Below are 20,906 nucleotides of genomic sequence, written 5' to 3' on the forward strand. Positions count from 1 at the left end.
TAACTCTTTAAACACTGCCCTGAGGGACTCAGATCTCTTGCTCAAAACCATCTGACAGCGAGTCACCATCTCTGATCCTAAAAAACCGCTAGGAAAGGAAAGACTGTATGAAGATACTGAGATGGCCCCGAAAGACCTATTGATGCAGTCCCCCGAGAATAGTGTCTCCAAGTAGTATCGTACGTCTTACTGATTTCAAAGAATATACCGATACAGTGATTGTTGTATAGGAAAGACTGCTGAATAGCCACGCCTCTCACAGAGGCAGGCTGTTGACAATGGGTCAAAATATTCGGAATCCATACAGAGCAGGTAAGGAGTTGCCTGGTCTCTAACAACCAGATCGGACGACAGCTAACCATTCACTCGAGAGTCTTCCCTTCACAGCTCATTAAGACGATATTCCGATAACTACTGGGACAGGTACGTTCCTTTCCTGGTTTGAGGAGAGGTGTCGAAAGCGCCTCTCCACGAGATGGGGAAGCTACCTTTCTGCTGTATAAGAGTAAAACATATGAAGAGGATTCCCTTTGCTTGCTTAAACATTTACCAACAGCGTCAGTTACGGATCTGGTCATGGCCAGGTGCTGTATCACGAGTTTGACGGGTCTTATTCCAGTTCCCACATGGAGAAAGGGTTGTTTTAAGTCTAGGAATCGTTGGATCTAAAGTCCAGTTTTAGTCTCGCTGCAGTCACACGGTAACGAAACGCCAGATCGTGGCTGGCATTTGCAGTAGTGTGCGTAAAATTCTCCGCGAGTATCTGAGTGATGTCTGCATGCAAAGTTTGGAGATATCAGCATTTCAGCACAGCTGCCATTGGTGAATGACTGGGAAGCCATTGAGAGGATTTCCGGCAAACACAAACTCTTATAGAACAAGTGAAATGGTTGATGGAGTCCAGGAACGCTCGCCATGAATTTTTCATTATCTCAGTAATCATGCATCAGGTTTTTGGCTCTTGTGCTGGAGAGGCTATGAGGTTGTCTACCATAGGATAGCTTTTAAATCGGCTATTTCAGATGGCTGCACGGCTCTCGTCCATCCACAAAGGTAGATGTCACCTCATAAGATGACATGAGGACTTTAGAATGGGTATGTCAGTGGCACGATGGATCACTTGGGTGATATGGCCCCCCATTCCTGGATGCTGTCACAATGTTCAGACACAACTAGCTGGCTGAACAGTTCAGCATGATCCTTCGCCACCCATGACGTTTCGACAGCAATTGCTTGTAGGTTGGTAGCCAGGGTGAGAGCAGAGGAGTGCTGCATGTTACTGACAAACACAAAAACATCTCCCTTGGCTCTCCCCAGTCAGGTCACCCTTTCAGTGAAGAGTATAGTCACATAGCACATAGGTGTCAGTGGCTTTAAAATCTGTTTATAATAGAGGCACAGACGTGGTTCCTGTCCTAGAAGTCCCAATTATTTCACATGTGTCCTGAACTCATTACAGTTCCACACTGAGCACTCCACTATCCAACAATTCCTTCCTGTATCTTCCTTTCTTCAAGAAAGACACTGCAGTCCCTGTTCCAGACAGGGCAATCATCAAAGCAGTTTACACACCATCATATTTGCCCCCAGTGGCTGCTAACTTACAACCTGAGGCGGTCTAACCAAAGACGTGGCATGTCAAACAGCACGTGGGGGCTAAGCTTTCAGCAATCTCCTCTAGCCCTTTTTCACCATTTTACATACAAAATTTTTCTAAGGTCCTTTCTTTTCGTTCATAAACACATACTGATCAGCATTCGTTCTGTTACTCAACACTGATAGAGTATGTGTAAATCCCAAGTCTGGAAGACTGGCTACATGAGCCCTCTTGTTTGGGCATTGGTACCTACCAGCGGCCCACCCTTCCTGCTGGAAGGAGGAAGAGAAGATTTTGAAGGATCCAATGCTGGTCCGATGAGCAGCCAGGGAAATAAAAGTCCACCTAGACCTCTTTATGTCTAGGTAAGCCATACGTTCCCCAGAGGTTTCTGACTGATGACTGTTCCACGATAAGAGCCATGAATCTCATCATTGTGCAGCACACCCTGAGATTGAGGGACGTTTTATAAAGGTTTTTACCATCCTCGTGATCTGGACGGTCAAGTCAAGACCCCTACTGCCTGTGACACGTACCATTCTACTGCTGCGCTAAACAGTGGTCGCTGAAGCACACCCAGAGCTCATGGTGACGGGACTGGCGGCGCTTACCAGTCCCCTGCTCAGGAATCCTGGAGGTCGCTAAGCCCATACTCAGCAAACAAATGCTGAGCCCCTGATGGGCACCTGATCACAGCTACACAGAGGCCCCCCAATGTCGTGTGCCACTTCCAGCACCATTTTTCTATGTCTGTGCAGCAGAAGTGACGACAAAGTGTGCATCTGCACTGAAATACAGTTAACGTGACGGACCAAAGACTACGAAGAATTCAGACAGAGATACTCTGCGCACTGTAAAACGTGTCTGCATCCACTAACAATGCACTGGACACTGCTATCCGAAAACGGACCTTTTGCTGGCATTTGATGGTGCAAAAGCCATCAATACTAGTATCAGGCGTAGCGTAGTCCGCTATGCACTGCTTCTAGAGTAATAATAATAGTAATGGAAGGTAGTGAGATCAACTCTTTATTCCATCAGGACGGTCTCACGAGATCCTTGGGGACCATCCAAAGACATCGGGCAGGTGCTATCATACACAGGCTGCCAACGAGCCTGCTGTCGTTATCTGGAGGAGGGGGGGGAGGCGGAGGCAGACGGAGCAGAGGGAGCGAGCAACATGGCTGTACCCAGATATAAGTACACTGACGTGCATTTTAAAAACTATGACTACAACCTGTACTTTTCCTGGTGTGTTTTCCCAAGTGCTGTGAGCATATCCCTCTGCCCCCCCCCCCCTCCCCCTATTTGTAGACATCGTGAACTGTGGTGCAGTCGGTACTAATGTTATACCATGGGGCCACCAACCGAAGTGAAAATATTACGTTATAATTCCAAACAAGGGAAGATCGACATAACCAGAAATTAACATCATCTCGCAGACGCGAACATCGTACTATTCGCTTATACGACGTGTTGTCCAAAGGTAACCGTAATTTTTGGTTTCCTTAAATAGTCATTCATCAACACAACCTTGTGCCCTTCAGTGTACTCCCCTTCAGAACACACACCCGCCAGACCTTTTTCCAGTCTTGGTAGCAGTTCTGCAACTCACTTTTCGTTATACCGTTCAGCCTCTTCATCTCATCAGTGGTAGCAAAATGTCATTTTATGATTCTATTGAGCCTTGGGAATAGAAAGAAGTCTAGGGGGACAGGGCACTGCCAGGCGAAAACGTTGGCTGGAGCAACAAAAAAAATTGTTTTGCCAAAAATTCACGTATTCCTTATTGACCGTGATTGTCGAAGTTTTTTCGGTGTTTGCTCTTCCTACAGTGTGCATTGGCACGGTTTGGCTCCTATACCCATCTTTCGTCACCTGCTAAACCTTTTTTTAGAAGTTCTGTATCATTGACTTCATTCACCAATTCCGGAGCTATGCCTAAGCGGCGTTGCTTTTGGCCGACGTTCAACTATTTTGGAAAAACTTTGCTGCTAGACGTTTCATGCCCAAGATATATGAAAAAAATTGCTTGATATGAGTCGAAGGCTTTGCCGATCTCGTCAGAATCCTCTCCGATGGTAATTCAACGGTTTTCCAGAACAGTTTTTTTTTTTTTGCTTCTTCCGCATGTCTAATTTAGGTGCTAGGTAGTCCAGGACGGTGTTCGTCTTCAATGTCTTCTCGACCCTCTTTGAGTAGGACAAGAGAGTGGTATTAGTGTTTCATAGGGGATTCGCAATCAATATTTCGAATGCGGTGTTGCACTTCAATCCTCTTCTGAATTAAAATTTTATTCAAATTCTTTCATACATCTTCAAAAGTAAAACCTCTCCCAGCACCCTAAAACACATGTAACCATTTCGGTTCTTATCAAACTAAACATTGAGAACAGCTGAAAATATAAATATACCTTCGAAGTTATCCCTTTTTCAATTTTTCTATCATGTTGTTTCACACGATTCTGATGTATAAGATACATTACTATAACTCTCTGAACATTCGTTGCTTCAGAATAAATATGGTCTTGTGTTTAGAAAAAAAAAAAATTCTGGCGCTGGTCGGGGGCAATTAACCATTAATGTTAGCTCACTTACGAGGCAGCAGATGTAATACAGAACGGCGGTTCGAAGGTTGTCGTCTCGAATCCCTGTGCAGCTTTATTATTTTTTATTTTGCAGATAGACCGAAAAAATCTCAATGCATTAGGTTTACGAGTATTAATATTTTGGTAACGGTATAAAAGGAAGGGCAAAGGAAACTTAAGAACTGGAAATAAATGTCCAGGAAGGTACATGCAATTCACATACTTTCATTATTTTATAGCTAATTTACGGCTTTCCTCTTTTCACGTTGAATACCACCACAGCAGGTGTAATTATCTCGGTATCTTGCACTTGTCCTACACGCCACATTTTTACAACTTGGGCTACGTGATTGCCTAAAATTTTCCATTGACACTCGAACCTTGTTAGCAAACTGTGCGATGAATCGCGATGAATCACCCAGTAATTCGCCAAATTTTGATGAGGATAGTTGGTGATTTGGAATTTTGTATTTGGATTTGTTTGAGGGCGCAGAAACAACTGACGTCATAAGCGCCGTTGACGTTGAATGAAATGTTTCGATGTAGTCTTCTCGGTCTAAGATTTCTTTTTCATTCTGAATTATCCGATTTTAGCTCATTGGGAACATAGTGCTCACGTGCAGTTGCTGAGCGCTGTTAAATGCCAAAATGAAACTAATGCAGTCTTAGTCCTGTACACATTAATTACTGCAAATTACTTTCAAGAGATAACTGTGTCAACTTCTCCTTGGTCTGCTTTTCTTGAATATATTAATAAACATGATACACTGACCATTATCCCGGTTGTTTTGCAGTGCCAGTAACGTAAACATTGAAAATAAAGTAATAGTTCTCACACAGACTCGACCCTGCGACCCTCTATTTACCGTTGTGTATCCCTTCCGTCGTGCCAATCGTTGCATGGAACCTACGCTGACAGACGGCCCATGCATCGGCCGACCTACCCAAAAACTCAATTTTTTCCAAGCGCTTGACCATAGGGAGCTCCTCTTCCTGTGTTTCATTGGTTAAGCACTGTGTATACCATAAATATGGACGGAATCTGAATAATCTTATCAGGGGAGCGGCCCTACTCATCACAGATTACGTAATCTGACTGTGATAAAAATATAAATCCTTCGAGCAAATGGACGACGAAAACTGTGATCTAGCAAACAGTATAAACAATGGAAAATTTTTGTTGCACCTTCACTGTTGATACGCTTTATTATTCCAAGAACCGTACAAAGAATTTAAATAATGTATAGTGTACGGTTTATTACTGAGAGCCACCTGAATTACAGTGTGTCGACTGTAACTGAAAACGGGTAAAACCAGATGTCGTGTTGTTACCAAACATTTTTATTTGAATGGTAGGACTGAGGTACAAATCGAAAAAGAACTGTATGAAGTTCAGACGGATTCTGCACTATCATTTGAAAGGATCTACTTTTGGATTAATGAATTTAAACGCGGTCGGACAAGCACCGAAGACAAAGTGCGGTCTATCATCAAACTGATGTCACCACAGAGTAAACCACTACCAAATATCCACGATACGGTAATGCAAGGCTGTCGAATAAAATTTACTGATTGAGTCTTATCTCAACTGAACGAAAGGATAGTATTCTGCACTGAGAGTTGACTGCGAAGAAACTGTACGAGATGGGTGGCTCGATTTCTCATTGTTCACCAAAAGCACATCCGGCACAACATTTCAACATTATGTCTGGCGATGTTTCATCGGAATCCGCTAGACTTTTTACGCCGACTTGTGACGATCTGATCGTTTCTGGTTTGATCAATAATTATACTCCAGAGTCGAAACAGCCGTCGAAACAATGGAAAGAGACTAAGGTGTTTGCCACGGTTTTTTGTGAATCCCAAGGAATAATCTTCATAGATTACTTCGTAAAAGACACAATCAAGGCTGGACCCTATTACGGTTCATTGCTGGATCGTTTCAAACTTCTGTTGGCTGAATATAGATCAAGGCTGGCAGGCAAAAAGTGTTGTTTCACCAGGCTAGTGCACCATTCCCAAGTATCGGTGCTAAAAATAGTGGAAGTGCATGAATTGGGCTTCCAACTGGTTTTCGTCACCAACCCTCTTCACCAGACTTAGCTCAAAGTAACTTCCTCCTGTTCCCAAACTTCAAACTCTGGCTTGCTAGGAAGAAACTTTCATCAAATGAAGTGACAGTAGCAGTCAACGAGTATTTTGCACATTTTGACAATCTATTTTTCCGTTGAGATCAATTGACTGGAGGATCGTCGGACCAAGTGCACATCCCTCAAAGGAGACTATGTCGAGATGCGAGGTGAATTGTTTACGAAAAAACATTTTTATTGTGTTCTTTGCCAAACTGATCGAACCACCATCGTATACAACAATACACTGGGTGTAAGCGATAGTCTTTTACAGCGTGCTATCACATAGCAAAAAATTGCAGCTACACGAATAATTTTAATACTCATTTTTTTGGTATTGATTGACAGGATGGTTGTTGTAGTTTTTGAAGTACACGAGTGGGCCAGTGTACAAGAGACGGTATGTAAATTTCGTCTCGCAAGATCGCTCAAGCAAACAAACATAGCCTTCGACATTTTCTGCTCGAAATTCAAGTAGACATTTGTACCATCACCGAAACACGGTTAAAACCGAAAGAACTGTTAGCACGCCAGAGGTACTCTGTCATTAGAGAAGATAGAAATGATGGCTACGACGGTGCAGCGTGGTTAATAAAACAAGACAGCCACTTTTTCGTTGTCATTACGGCACTCAGCATAACCCATTGCAAACGGTGGGTATCCGTCTGCCGATAAACGACCTACCTCTGAATTTGATCTCGGTATACAACGTACCGAATAAGACTTTCCAGACGGCAGTTAACAACAATCATGTCTCGCTCGGAAAACCCCTTCTGTTCCTATATAGGTGACTGCAAAGGCCACCGGGCACTGTGGGGCTGCAGAGTGGGGAAAATTCTACCTGATGTACTAGATTGGGAAAACATTGCAGTACTAAGTGACGGCTGACCTACATGGAAAATTCGACCAAATGAAGCTCGGGCAGCAGTGGACTTCAGCATAGCATTAACTGCACTGTGTACGAGAACAACATGGGAACTGATAGCGGACACTTTAGGTTCAGATCCATTGCCTAATCAAATTATGATAAACGAATAATCTAGGGAGAATGTGTTAAATTTCCGTGTGATTAAGTTACAGTTCACTTTCTCAACCGCGCAGTTTCCAGTTTTTCGTCCAGTAGTACTTCGAATATCACCTATACTGGGAATCATGAAAGAGACTTGGTGTCGCTTATCGATGAAGCAGCGGTAGTCTCAACACCTGAAAAGGGACAACCACTAGTCCATCATCCTGATTGTGGGATTCAGAATGTGACGCACTCCTCAAGGAACGCAAGAAGGCATTAATAAAAAACTAAAATATCTCAAATGTTAAACGCGCTCTTCCCTTATGAAAGCACAAGCTGCAGCCAAGAACATAATCACGCACAAAAACCGAAAATCGTGACAATTTCTGCACTCCAGTCGGCGAAGAAACTGCATTGACCTGGATCTGGAATGTAACACAGAACATTAAAACCGGTCACACAACAGACATCCGACTTCAAGAATCGCTGTTGTGTCTGATAGCTGTATGTGACTTAATGGACAGGAGACGAGGTGGAATGAAGAGTGGAGAATTGTCGTTGCACAAACCTTTTCGCTGTAAGAACCCCAGACTGCGCTCTCCCAAGGGAAGGGTACTGCTCCTCATCCGGATTATATTGACTACCCAGGCTACGACACATCCCACACAAGGGAAAATCGCTGCTGCTCGAGTTTTGCAATAGTTTATGGACGCAAAAGATCAAGATCCACTAGCTGAAAACACGCAGTGTGTCCGCATCCACACGTCGGGAAAATGATCTGATAAGGGCGAGTCACGTCGGCCTTCCATCACACTACTGTGTTCGACGAAGGTAATGGACAGGATTAGTACGGCGCTTAGAATGGCGGTGTGAAAATTAGTTGTGTATCAATATTTAACAGTAAAAGGGTTTCAGTTTTTCTTTTTCAAAATCAAAGTTGTTTTTCTGGTAATAGCTTCATTTCCCTCTGTCTAATAATATGATAGTTTCGTTCGTAGATTTCATTATAGCATACGTCTTGTCAACCTTTGGGAAAAAAAACTGAATAAACTCCACATTCCAGAACTACTCATGCGTAACGTTGTACGTTTCCTGAAAAAAAAAAAAAAAGGCAATTACTTTCCAACACGCAATTACGCTGGGACCCAAGAAATAGCAGAAAACTCCCTGCACGGATCATTCCTGGCTCCCTTTTTATCCAGTATCTATACTGCAGGCCTTCATGTCCTCTTTGCCAGTGGCACTATATTATAGTACGCAGATGACATACGAATATATTTTGAAGCCAGTACTCTTCAGTCCTGTCGTAGTAAAGGATGTTGGCTGGTTGGTCTAAAGGAGGGGGGAAGGGACCAAACTGCGAGGTCATCGGTCCCTTGTTCGCAGTAAAATAATTACATAAGGGAAAGAAGAAAGAAAGAAGACGCACAGCACAATAACAGTGTTGGTTGTCCTCCTGTCGTTCTGGTCTTTCCTTTCTGCTACTATGAAGAAGACAGGAAAAGAAAACCACAGAGAGAAGTGAGAAACAGGTCGAAGGGATGAAAACAAGAGAGCAGATAACAGTGGCTGGCCGACCACGAGAATAAAAAGGAAAAGCCAGCCACTCTGCGACATATTAAAACGTCCAACGTAAAAGCATTAGAGTGGAGAACACAAAGAGAAAAAAGACATGCGTGAAAACTTACACAGAACGATAAAACCCACCATCACGTATAAAACTTACGACTAAATTAGCCGATGAGGCGTTGTCAGCTAAAATTAATGGCAACGAATCCGGTAACTGAAGAGTCCATTGCATGGAAGCCACAGAAAGACAGCCCACCATGATATGGGCCACTGTCAGCCGGCCGCCACACAGACACTGAAATGGGTCATCACGATGCAGGAGGTAGCCGTGTGTCACTCAAGAGTGGCCAATGCGGAGACAACAGAAAAGCACAGTCACTGCATGAGGCCCGCGTGGAGCTCTTCCAAACATTCGTAGTCGCCTTAATGGTACGCAGTTTATTGTGCGTACTGAGGTTATGCCATTCCGTCTCCCAAAGCCGCAAAACCTTGCGGCGTAGTAGTGAACGCAGGTTAGTTGCAGAGAAGCCGATCTCCATAAGCGGTTTCCGTGTACACTGTTCGGCCAGCCTGTCGGCAAGTTCGTTGCCTGGGATTTTGACGTGACCTGCGGTACAGACAAACACCACTGAACGACTGGACCGTTCCAAGGCATATATGCACTCCTGGATGGTCGCTACCAGCGAATGACGAGACTAACACTGCTCGATAGCTTGTAGGCTGCTCAAGGAGTCAATACACAGAAGAAACGACTCCCCAGGGCATGAACGGATGTGCTCAAGAGCACGAGGTATAGCCACCAGCTCGACAGGGAAAACACTGCAGCCATCAGGCAAGGTATGCTGTTCAATATGTCCTCCATGGACATACGTAAAGTCGACAGGATCGCCAGCCATCAAGCTGTCAGTGTAAACCACTTCATCTCTATTCTTGACATATACCAATACCATGAAGTGGCATTGGAGAGACGGGGATTAACTGCATCCTTAGGGCCAAGTGAAAGATCCAGGCAGAGCTGCGGCCTAGGTGTACACCATGGAGGTGTACAAGAGTGGACCTCAAGTATAGGTGGTCAAGGAAAGGATTCCAGTTCATAAACAAGGGACCGGACGAACTGTAATTGGAAGCCCTTACCTAGGCCGCCTATGTGGGAGATGAACTACTGTCGGTGCCAAAAGAAGACGGTAATTCGGATGCACAGGAGAACTACGAACGTGTGCAACTTAACTGGCCAGCAGTTTGGCACGCCTAACCTGCAATGGAGGGACTCCAGCCTCCATCAGGACGCTGGTCACCGGACTCATTCTATAAGCTCCTGTCGCTAGGCAAACGCCACAGTCGTGCACTGGGTCCAGTAAACGCAACACTAAGGGCGCCGCCCAGCCATAAGCCACACTTCCATAGTCATAGCGGGATTGAACAAGGGTTCTGCAGAGATGCAGAAGTGTAGAGAAATCTACACCCCAGTTGGTGTTGCTTTGGCAGCATAGGGCATTCAGGTGCTGCCAGCACTCTGACTTGGATTCCTCACCGTCGTGAGCGTAAGCGAATCAGGCGTCGAAAACCAGTCCTAATATTCGGTATTTCTCCACTACAGTGAGTGGGTCGTCATTAAGGTAAAGTTCTGGTTCCGGAGAACAGTACAACGCCAACAGAAGTGCATGACACACGTCATTGCGGCCGAAAACTGGAAACCATGACTGGTAATGGTGGCGTAGAGCGGCGCCTACAGGGAGCCATCCACAAAGAGCAGAGGAGCAGTATGAAACGCAGAGGTCGTCTGCATACAGAGAAGATGAGACAGACGGCCGTACAGCTGCTGCTAGACCATTGACTACTGAAAGTATAAACTCAATACAGAGCCCTGTGGGACCCCATTCTCCTGGATATTGGGGTGGGGGGAGGGGGAGGAGGACTATGAGAGGCACCAATTTGGACATGGAAGGTTCAAAGTGACAGGAAATTTTGGATAAAAATCGGGAGTGGGCCTCTGAAAGCTCACTCGTATGATGTGGCAAGGATACGATTTCGCCAGGTCGTGTCATAAGCTTTTCGTAAATCGAAAAAGACACCAACCAGGTGCGGGCGTCTGCGAAAGGCAGTTCGGATGGCAAACTCGAGGGACACAAGATTATCAGTGGTAGAGCGACCATGGTGGAAGCCGCCCTAACATGGGTCCTGCAATCACGTGGTCCACTGGCTCTAACACAACTGCTGACACACCATACGTTCCTGCAGCATACAAACATCGTTGGTAAGGCTGATGGGCCGATAGCTATGCACATAAAGTGGTTTTTACCGGGTTTGAGCTCTGGAATGATGGTACTCTCCCGTCATTGTGATGGAAAGATGCCATCGCACCAGATCTGGTTTCAGATGAGAAGATGTCGCTTGGAGTCAGATGAGAGATGTTTAATCACCTGGCTGCGGATCCGATCAGGCCCAGGAGCTGTGTTGAGGCAATGTGCAAAGGCACTGCGGAGCTCCCAATCTGTAAATGGGGCGTTACAGGATTCACTGTGGCGTATAGTGAACTAGACGACTTTCACTTCCAGCCGCCATTTGAGAGTGTGTAGGAGAATTACCCCCAGACTTTCGCAGACTCGAGCATAGTGATCAGCAAATTACTCGGCAATCGCGATTGCGTCGGCAGATAACACGCCATTTATGTTAACACCAGGAACATCTTGTTGGCGTCTGGTTCCCAAAAACAAGTTTTGTCTTCCCCCCAGACTTGAGAAGGTGTTGTATGGCAACCAATGGTCGAGATGTGTCTCGACCAACACTCCTGCTTCCGTCGTTTGATTAGCTGGCGAACGCGGGCACGGAGCCACTTAAAGGCTATGAGGCGCTCTGGGGAAGGGTGCCGCTGCAGAGCTCGCCGGCGCTCCTTAATTGCTTTAGCGACTACCAAGGGGCTGCCTTTCGCTGTGGACACCGTAAAGAGCAAGGAATCGCGTTTTATGCCGCAGAAACGATTGTGGTAGTCACCTGCTCAACCATCTCATCGATGATCACATATGGGGGAGATTGAATGAGTTGGAGTGGGAAGCTTTCACCTCTGCTGTCACTGTTTAAAGCCCATCGGGGCAGGCGCCCATGTGCCTGAGGACCGGCCAGTGACAACAAGACGGTGAGATATTCGCTATTTTTGACTTCATTAAAACAGCAAATACGAGTAGTTAATACTTTCAGCCAGAAGGCAAATACTTGTTTGTAAATAATGATTAATGTATAATGAGGCGTCGCATAGCGACGGTGGAATTTTCTAGTGATGTAATTTGTCGTCTTTGGGCGGCAATAAAAACAGAAAAATACGGATAGATATACGATCCTTCACTATTTTGTTCGCGGGAGAACAAATGAAGCCTGGAGCGCTAAGAAGACTTTTACTGTTTTTCTGAAGTAAGACGGACGCAGATCTGTGGCAGTCTGATCTAATTTTTTACTAAATGTATAAAAACGTGTTATGTTTAAGTTTGAGTGAAGTGTAAGGAACTGTTATAACCTACCGTGACGACGCACGAGCGACTCAAAGAAGACAATGGCTATATAAAAGAGCGCTCAGTGGACACGATACGGACATAAAAATCTACCGTCATTGTAGTACTAAGCTTAAGGTACGAAATGTTTTAGTTTATAATAAATATTTGTTCTGGGAATACTGAATCATTTAGCAGTGCTCATTCCTATTAACTCCTCAGTATTATTTTCATTTTAATTATGCATTTTGCTAATATTACAGACTCCAAGGTCAGCAGTCCAATGTGCGTGTTACATTGATAAAAAGAAAACTGTTTTATCGTCTTCTTGCATCAGCTTTAATATTGAATTTCTCTTTTGTGTGATGTTACAGTTGTTTTTGCGCCCTTAAGAACTTTCTGGTCCCTAAGGAAATTTTTTTGTCATAACAATAACTTCACAACCGGGTATGACCGTATCTACGATCATGAAGTAATTAGAAAGACGATAACGCAACTTCTTAATCAATAGCACGCTAGTTGTGACTGCCTCAAGCCACGCGAAACCGCAAGTAAAAACTATTCACATCTCATAATGCAATATTTTATGACAATGGTCAATCCATGATTCTTACGCCAATTGTGATAGATAAAACAGTTAGTTAAATCTCAATTTCCAACTTTCCATTGAATAACAACATCACTTTTATTTTGTAACATCACACTTGGCGCCCGAACAGGGACTTGACCAAAAATTAGTTCAGATTCTTGGAAAATTTTCTATGTGCTTGTGTTAATAAATGTTCTCTCGTTTCATGTACACATCATCTCTCTGTGAGTAAGACAGAAAATACGCTGGTCGATAACGCAGTTTAATTATCGAGAGAAAGGAAAAGAAAAGAGACGCGAATTTGCTGAGATAACATAGCGGTAACCAAGCCATCAAAAAGTAAGTCAGAATTTTGCATACGCAGTGTAGTGCTTCAGTAGCAACGTTGCTTTTCCAAGTCGATCCACATCCTTTCTATCTCCTTCCCGCTATAGAAAATCTGCTTTATTTTATCTTTCAAAGTAAAATTATTCGTAGTCTGATAATAGAAATTATTTCTCCCCATTGTTAGTATAGCTGTATTACATTTTCAACATGGTGGATATTGTGTGCAATTTGCAGTGAAGAGCATCTTCATTCATTTGTCTGAAACGCTTAGGTTCCATCTTGTCTTCTCGCCAGATAGAATTTCATTTGTTGCTCACGCGAGAGCGGTGCTCTTAGCGGACTCACCACGTCACTGACAAACGACGAAAGCCTTGCGTAGCACCTGATTTACTGACGAAAATGGCAGATAGTAAACAGAGACAGGTGACAACAGGAGACGGGAGTGAAGACGTTAATAGTATTCCATACCCTTTACGATCGCGAACGGTAGGTTCCCGTGTGGAAACTGAACTAACCATGTCTGTAACAGGGGAAAGTGACCCTAAAGTCCAAATTCTTCCCGCTGCAGCTACAAATGACCTCGGTGCGTTAATGGAAATGCTGAAACAACAGTTTGACGCAGTAAATGAGACTATAAAAACACAAAATGAGACTGTTAACGCCCGATTAGATGCTGTAAGCGAATCAGTAAAAACACAAAATGAGACTATAAAAACACAAAATGAGACTGTTAACGCCCGACTAGATGCTGTAAGCGAATCATTAAAAACAGAGCTAGGCACAATCAAAACAGATCTGCATAAAGAAATTACGGTTGAATTAAATACACATTTGGGTGAGGTGCAAACTAAGATCAGTGATCAAATTCAGGAAATGCAGAAACAGGTGAAAAGTGAAATAGCTGAAGTATCTGGAACATTAAACACAAAAATTCAGGCAGCTACCAAAGAAATAAACTCAGTTAGAAATGCAGTATCTGACATTGAAGGTGTAGTGGAGGATCTGTCGAGGCAGATAGACTCAATCAATATTGAAGAACAGGTTAAGAGCACCGTGAAAGCACACACGGAGGCATTGTCGGAACACTACGGTGAATGGATAAAGGGTAAAGATATTTTTCTCGAAAAGAAGGTCAGGGAGGAGCTTAGGGAGACTGTCAAGGATGTAACTTATGAAATCTTAGCTGCTCCTGGTAAGTCTGGAGACACAGTGGTTTCTGAATTGGGACAGATTCGGAGGACACTTACACGGGATCTTCCCGAGTGGAAGCAGCAAGTAGTGGACGAAGTCAGAATGCTGAGAAACTGGGTAGAAAATCCGCACACGCATACGCAAACTATAGGGAACAACTCTTTAGACGGTGACGAATGTCAGTCAACTCCTTATTGTTCACCGCCTGATTACATGCAAAACAACAGTCCTGTTGAGTCCCGAGTAGGGAAAATAAATGATCCGCCCACAATCGTGAGTTTAATGCAAGAGGAAAGTGTGATTGAGCATCGCACTTTTCCTGTTTTTCATCCGCAGAAGCGAGAAATACACCCCATCGTGTTCCTAAAGAATTTTTCCGGCATATTTCCCAGGAGCTGGACAGACAGACAGCGTATTCAGTTCGTCACTGGCTTTATTTCTGGTGATGCAGCATTATGGGGAACGGAAATGGTAGACACGTGTAGGAATTATGAGGAGTTTGAGAAAAAGTTCTGTAGTAAAAGCCCAAATTACCTGCTGAAAAAAAAAGGGGGGTACATGTTCAAACACTCCAGACAGTGGACAGGAGTAGAAGAAATAGCTTAAAGTTCAGTTAAAGCGTGCTGTTAAATGGAAAAACAAGTGGTAACCCACATGTGTTCACGCAAGGAGACAATAAGTGGTAGTAAACTAAGTTAGGTGAAATACAGTGCAAATAGATGCGAACCATGAAGCATCAATAATGTAGCGTAAGTACTCCACGAGGCCATTAATTGCTATGAAAGTAAACTATTTCCCTGTGATCTGAGCCCAATGTAAAGAGTATATGAGGAATGTTAGCTGACGAATTGATTTCAGTAGAATCGAGGTACTAAATAACCACACAGCAAGCCCCCTGTATCATAAATAAGTCCACGTAAAGATCTTCAGAAGATTTGTAGTGTAATCTAGCGACCATTCAATACCCTAATTGAAGGCTAATCTAAAGAACAAGCAATGCAGTGATATTTAAACTTAATATTGACTATAACCTGAGTAAGACGTAGAAGTAGCAAAGTATGCTGTAATGAAAGAGGTTGAAATTTATATATGTGCCTATGTTTATTATGATAATTTAATTTACATGCAGATTTTATTGCAAAAATGTCTCCTAAGCCACTCCTCTTATGAAATCCATTTTCCTTGTGCCCGTTCCTTTTGATCCTGGTTCATTAACCCAGACCAAGGGTCGACTTGTAAAAGGCACGTGTGCTTCGAAGCAAAGCAGTGCTTATGAGAAATGAGACACGTAGCGTGATGAACTTCGCTAGCTTTGGTAATGTTTGTTATGGACCGGTTGCGTAAACCCAGTGAACTGTCGGTAATTCCATTCATGCAAAAAAATAGTAGACATGCGTTACCCTATTTTTTTTAACAGAGAACGATTGCTGAGTACATGAAGCGAAGAGGGAGACCTATTGTTATCCAGTCTGCCCCCAAATTTATAAAAAAAAAAAAAAAAAAAAAAAAAGATTCAGCGTTAAATGCGTACTCGTTATGTAGTAGATATGCTGCGTGGCAGTAGAAAATGATCTTGGGTGCACTAAAGAATAAATGCAACGAGTGTTGCGAAACCTGTAGTTTTCATAATGAGGAGATGAGCCCTTAAAAGAAAGTTTGAAAGAATATTTTTAGGTTCACTAGTGAAAGTAAACCTTGAGATATAAAGAGTCCATTCATAAAGCAGTTGTTCACTGGACTTAACAAAAGGAGTGACCATTAATTGTAAATATTAGCTCGTAAGTGATATTTTGTAAATATTAGAATATAAGTCTTTCTGTACCAATGGAGGAAACCTGCAAAATTAATTGTTTTGTAAATGAACTCCATCGGCGAAGGAACTAAGCACGAATGCTGTGTGAAGATGCACACTAAAGTGCGACGTGCATAATAAAAATAACTGTTCACTGTATACTAGTGGTAGTGTTGTACTGCAAGTGTAAAAAAAGAAGTCAAGGCTACGACAACAGGTGCAACGCAAAGTTCAGTGTTGTTCTAAGTGCAGCGACAGCTAAAACATTCGTCGTCACTTACCTGTGAGCCTCATGGGAGGCAGTTGACAGAAGTATGGAGGCAACTTCAGTGTCCGGCTCCTCCGATGGGAAACGCGCGCGAGGTGTTCGTATCACACGAGTGCATCGATACAAAGTTCACAAAAAAAAAGGAGCAATCTACGACCAGCAGCTCTGTTACAGCCTTAGCGCGAACGGATACTGAGTATTGGAGCTCACGCAACACTGTGCAGCCGCTGTGAGTGGCTGACGTGTGGGTGACGAAACAATCCAAACTTTAAACTGCAAACCGCCATGACTTCAATCGTACATACTGGAGGAAAGACATTTGTACACTTGTGTGACTACATTTTCATACGTAAATTAAGCAATTTTCTTGAGTTGAAGTTAAGATGAGTGAGAAGTAGATCGATAGATTACTCAGGCCTTAAAGCCATTAATACCGGCACTCCTGAACACTGCTAAAATGAATTATAATCCTGTCTCTTGATGGACAAAGAAAATGAATGTGCACTATAGGAAGACCCTAAACTCCAGACCAGTCCCGATCCTTAACAAATGTATCTAGTAGCTTGTAAGTCATACTAATAATTTTCCACTTCTTCTGTTTCATATTGTAAATAAAAACCCGGGAAACCACTTGAATTCCTGGCACCACAGTGGAAAGGACAGATGTACTGCATGATGAACGCCGTAGACAGCTAACACAGAAAATGAAAGCATCACGAAGTGCAGTGCTACGTTATTAAACTGTAATTGAACCACAATGAGTCAACAGATGCTCGAACATTGTCCACTCTAGTTTAGTGAAAATAAGCACTCACTGTACTCATGTATTAGTTGTTAAGCTCAAGAGAAAGTAATTTCTGAATTCTATCCCCTGAAGAGCGAAATGAACGTTCACTTATTGTTATAAGCAAATATGGACCAAACTTAAAAATGCACATAAATGTTAGTCTTGGTATTATGGAATGAAGTGACTGATGAACAAAGAATGAAAAACTTTATTTTGAAAAATGATAAATATCTGATATATGTTTATAAATGTAATTTCAATTTAAGTACATGGTACGCCAGTAACATTATGTAAATGTCACACCAAAAATCACGAATATCTCATGAGGACATGAGGATCGAGGTAATCCTTCCGCATTCCCTCTCTCCTCATGGGAGGCAATGAGATATTCGTTATTTTTGACTTCATTAAAACAGCAAATACGAGTAGTTAATACTTTCAGCCAGAAGGCAAATACTTGTTTGTAAATAATGATTAATGTATAATGAGGCGTCGCATAGCGACGGTGGAATTTTCTAGTGATGTAATTTGTCGTCTTTGGGCGGCAATAAAAACAGAAAAATACGGATAGATATACGATCCTTCACTATTTTGTTCGCGGGAGAACAAATGAAGCCTGGAGCGCTAAGAGGACTTTTACTGTTTTTCTGAAGTAAGACGGACGCAGATCTGTGGCAGTCTGATCTAATTTTTTACTAAATGTATAAAAACGTGTTATGTTTAAGTTTGAGTGAAGTGTAAGGAACTGTTATAACCTACCGTGACGACGCACGAGCGACTCAAAGAAGACAATGGCTATATAAAAGAGCGCTCAGTGGACATGATACGGACATAAAAATCTACCGTCATTGTAGTACTAAGCTTAAGGTACGAAATGTTTTAGTTTATAATAAATATTTGTTCTGGGAATACTGAATCATTTAGCAGTGCTCATTCCTATTAACTCCTCAGTATTATTTTCATTTTAATTATGCATTTTGCTAATATTACAGACTCCAAGATCAGCAGTCCAATGTGCGTGTTACATTGATAAAAAGAAAACTGTTTTATCGTCTTCTTGCATCAGATTTAATATTGAATTTCTCTTTTGTGTGATGTTACAGTTGTTTTTGCGCCCTTAAGAACTTTCTGGTCCCTAAGGAAATTTTTTTGTCATAACAATAACTTCACAACCGGGTATGACCGTATCTACGATCATGAAGTAATTAGAAAGACGATAACGCAACTTCTTAATCAATAGCACGCTAGTTGTGACTGCCTCAAGCCACGCGAAACCGCAAGTAAAAACTATTCACATCTCATAATGCAATATTTTATGACAATGGTCAATCCATGATTCTTACGCCAATTGTGATTGATAAAACAGTTAGTTAAATCTCAATTTCCAACTTTCCATTGAATAGCAACATCACTTCTATTTTGTAACATCACATCACATATGGGGGAGATTGAATGAGTTGGAAGCTTTCACCTCTGCTGTCACTGTTTAAAGCCCATCGGGGCAGGCGCCCATGTGCCTGAGGACCGGCCAGTGACAACAAGACGGGGAAGTGGTCACAACCACACAGGTCGTCATGTGCTCTTCAGTGGATAGGTGGGAGAAGGCCATGACTGCACACCGAGAGATCAATGGCCGAATATGTACCTTGTGCCACAGTGGAATGTGGGGCGGCCTAAGTATTTAAGAGGCAGAGGTCGAACTGAGACAGTAAAGTTTCGACATTTCTGCTTCAGCCAGTAAGCATGGTGCCATCCCACAATGGATTATGGGTATTAAAATCTCTCAAGAGTAGGAAACGTTTAGGGAGTTGATCAATCAGTGCAACTAATACATTCAGGGGTATTGCACCATCTGGAGAAAGATGTTCATTGCACACAGTTATTTCCTCCATCCGTATTCTTGTAGCCACAGCTTCGGGAGGTGTTTGAGTTTAGGACATTAACACAGTCTGTAATGAAACTGTGTCCTTTCAACACCTGACACTCGATTATAGTCGCTACGGTACCTGTAATATTCCTTATAGCCACAGAGTGCAGGGGTCAACATTGCCAGGAAACAGGTGTTTTGGAGGGCAATGCAGAAAGCAGGTGTAAAGCTCAACAGCTGCTGTAGCTCAGCCAGGCGGTGGAAAAAATACACTTCAGTTCCACTGGGAAGACATGGAACATTCAGTGAGGCAGTTTACACCTCAGGGTCACATGCTGCCACAGACTTTTTGCCTGAGCAATCTATATCCATTGTGTCTGTGGCTGAGGATGGGGTGGACATTCTGGGGTCCACTGAGGACCTGGATCTCGCTGACCCTCAGAGCTTGTAGGTTGCGGTTGTGTGGGTGGCACCGCAATCTCCTTGGTCTTAGGGGTCTTCTTTTTCGATTTCTCGCGCTGTTACTTGGGTTTCCGTGGCTTGGAGGACTTCACTGGCTAAGTCTCCGGGACTAAGGATGACCGTGATGCCCAACAACCAGCTGCTTTTGGTTCTTCAGCCTCTGGCGGGTGTCATCTTTCCCACTTGAAGAAACCTGGGAAGGGAATGACCCTAGGGACCCCTTCCTAGCGAGAGGAGCCAAGGAAGACTTAGGCCTCTCCATCTCAGAATTGCGGACAGAAATCCCCGATGGCTGGGAGGGTGTTGCTACCAAAGTAGGTGGTGCGGTATCAACAGGAAGGGAAGTGCACTCCACCATCAAGGGAGCAGTTGTAGTCTCCCAGTTCTGAGAGGCCACAGAAGACCTGATGAGACGACAACTGTTCCCGAAGTGGCAGCGTATAAGGTGGTCATAGCCACAGGATGTAGGCGCTCAAATTTCCTCTTAGCCTCAGTGTAGGTCAGTTGGTCCAGGGTCTTTTAGTCTATGATTTTCCTCTCTTTCTGGAGAATCCTGCAGTCTGGCGAGCAAGGTGAATGATGTTCCCTGCAGTTGACAGAGATGGGAGGCAGGACATATGGGGTATTGGGATATGATGGGCGTACACAGTCTGGGAAGACATATGGCCAAACACCCAGCACTTTAAGCACCGCCTTGTGGGAGGGATATATGACTTACATCCCATTGCCATTAACACCAGGCTGAAAGTTAGTTCACAGAATAACATCTTCAGGAAGCTCACATCCACCACCTGGGGAGCAAGTTGTCCCATCCTGATAATTTAGCCTCTTGTTTTCTGTGTGTCCACAGCAGAGTATGCTTCATCTGTGTGGAGTGCATCACTCACACCAAACATGTTGGTATTGCAATCAATGAGAATCTTTCCAGGATTCCAGGTATGAAGCCAACTCCAGTCGATAAAATCTACCTGATTGTTGAAACAGCTCCCCTCACTATTAGAAGGGCTGTTGCTACTTATGTAGAGTGGGCTAAGCAAACTTATGATCCCTGACACCCACTGCATGGTCAACAGGCTGTAGTCCATCAACTGAAGTTCATCAACTGAAATTCAGAAAGAGATTCTGGTGTTCCCTCTAGTGATTGATAACTTGCCCTACCCTATTTGGAGATCGCTCAATCGTCTTAGGGTGGGCGTTCCTCTTTGCGAGACCAACATGCGAAAATGGGGCGCTCTTCCAGCTGATGGAGA

The sequence above is a fragment of the Schistocerca serialis genome, unplaced genomic scaffold, assembly GCF_023864345.2.
Source record: "Schistocerca serialis cubense isolate TAMUIC-IGC-003099 unplaced genomic scaffold, iqSchSeri2.2 HiC_scaffold_1353, whole genome shotgun sequence".
Classification (NCBI taxonomy): Eukaryota; Metazoa; Arthropoda; class Insecta; order Orthoptera; family Acrididae; genus Schistocerca; species Schistocerca serialis.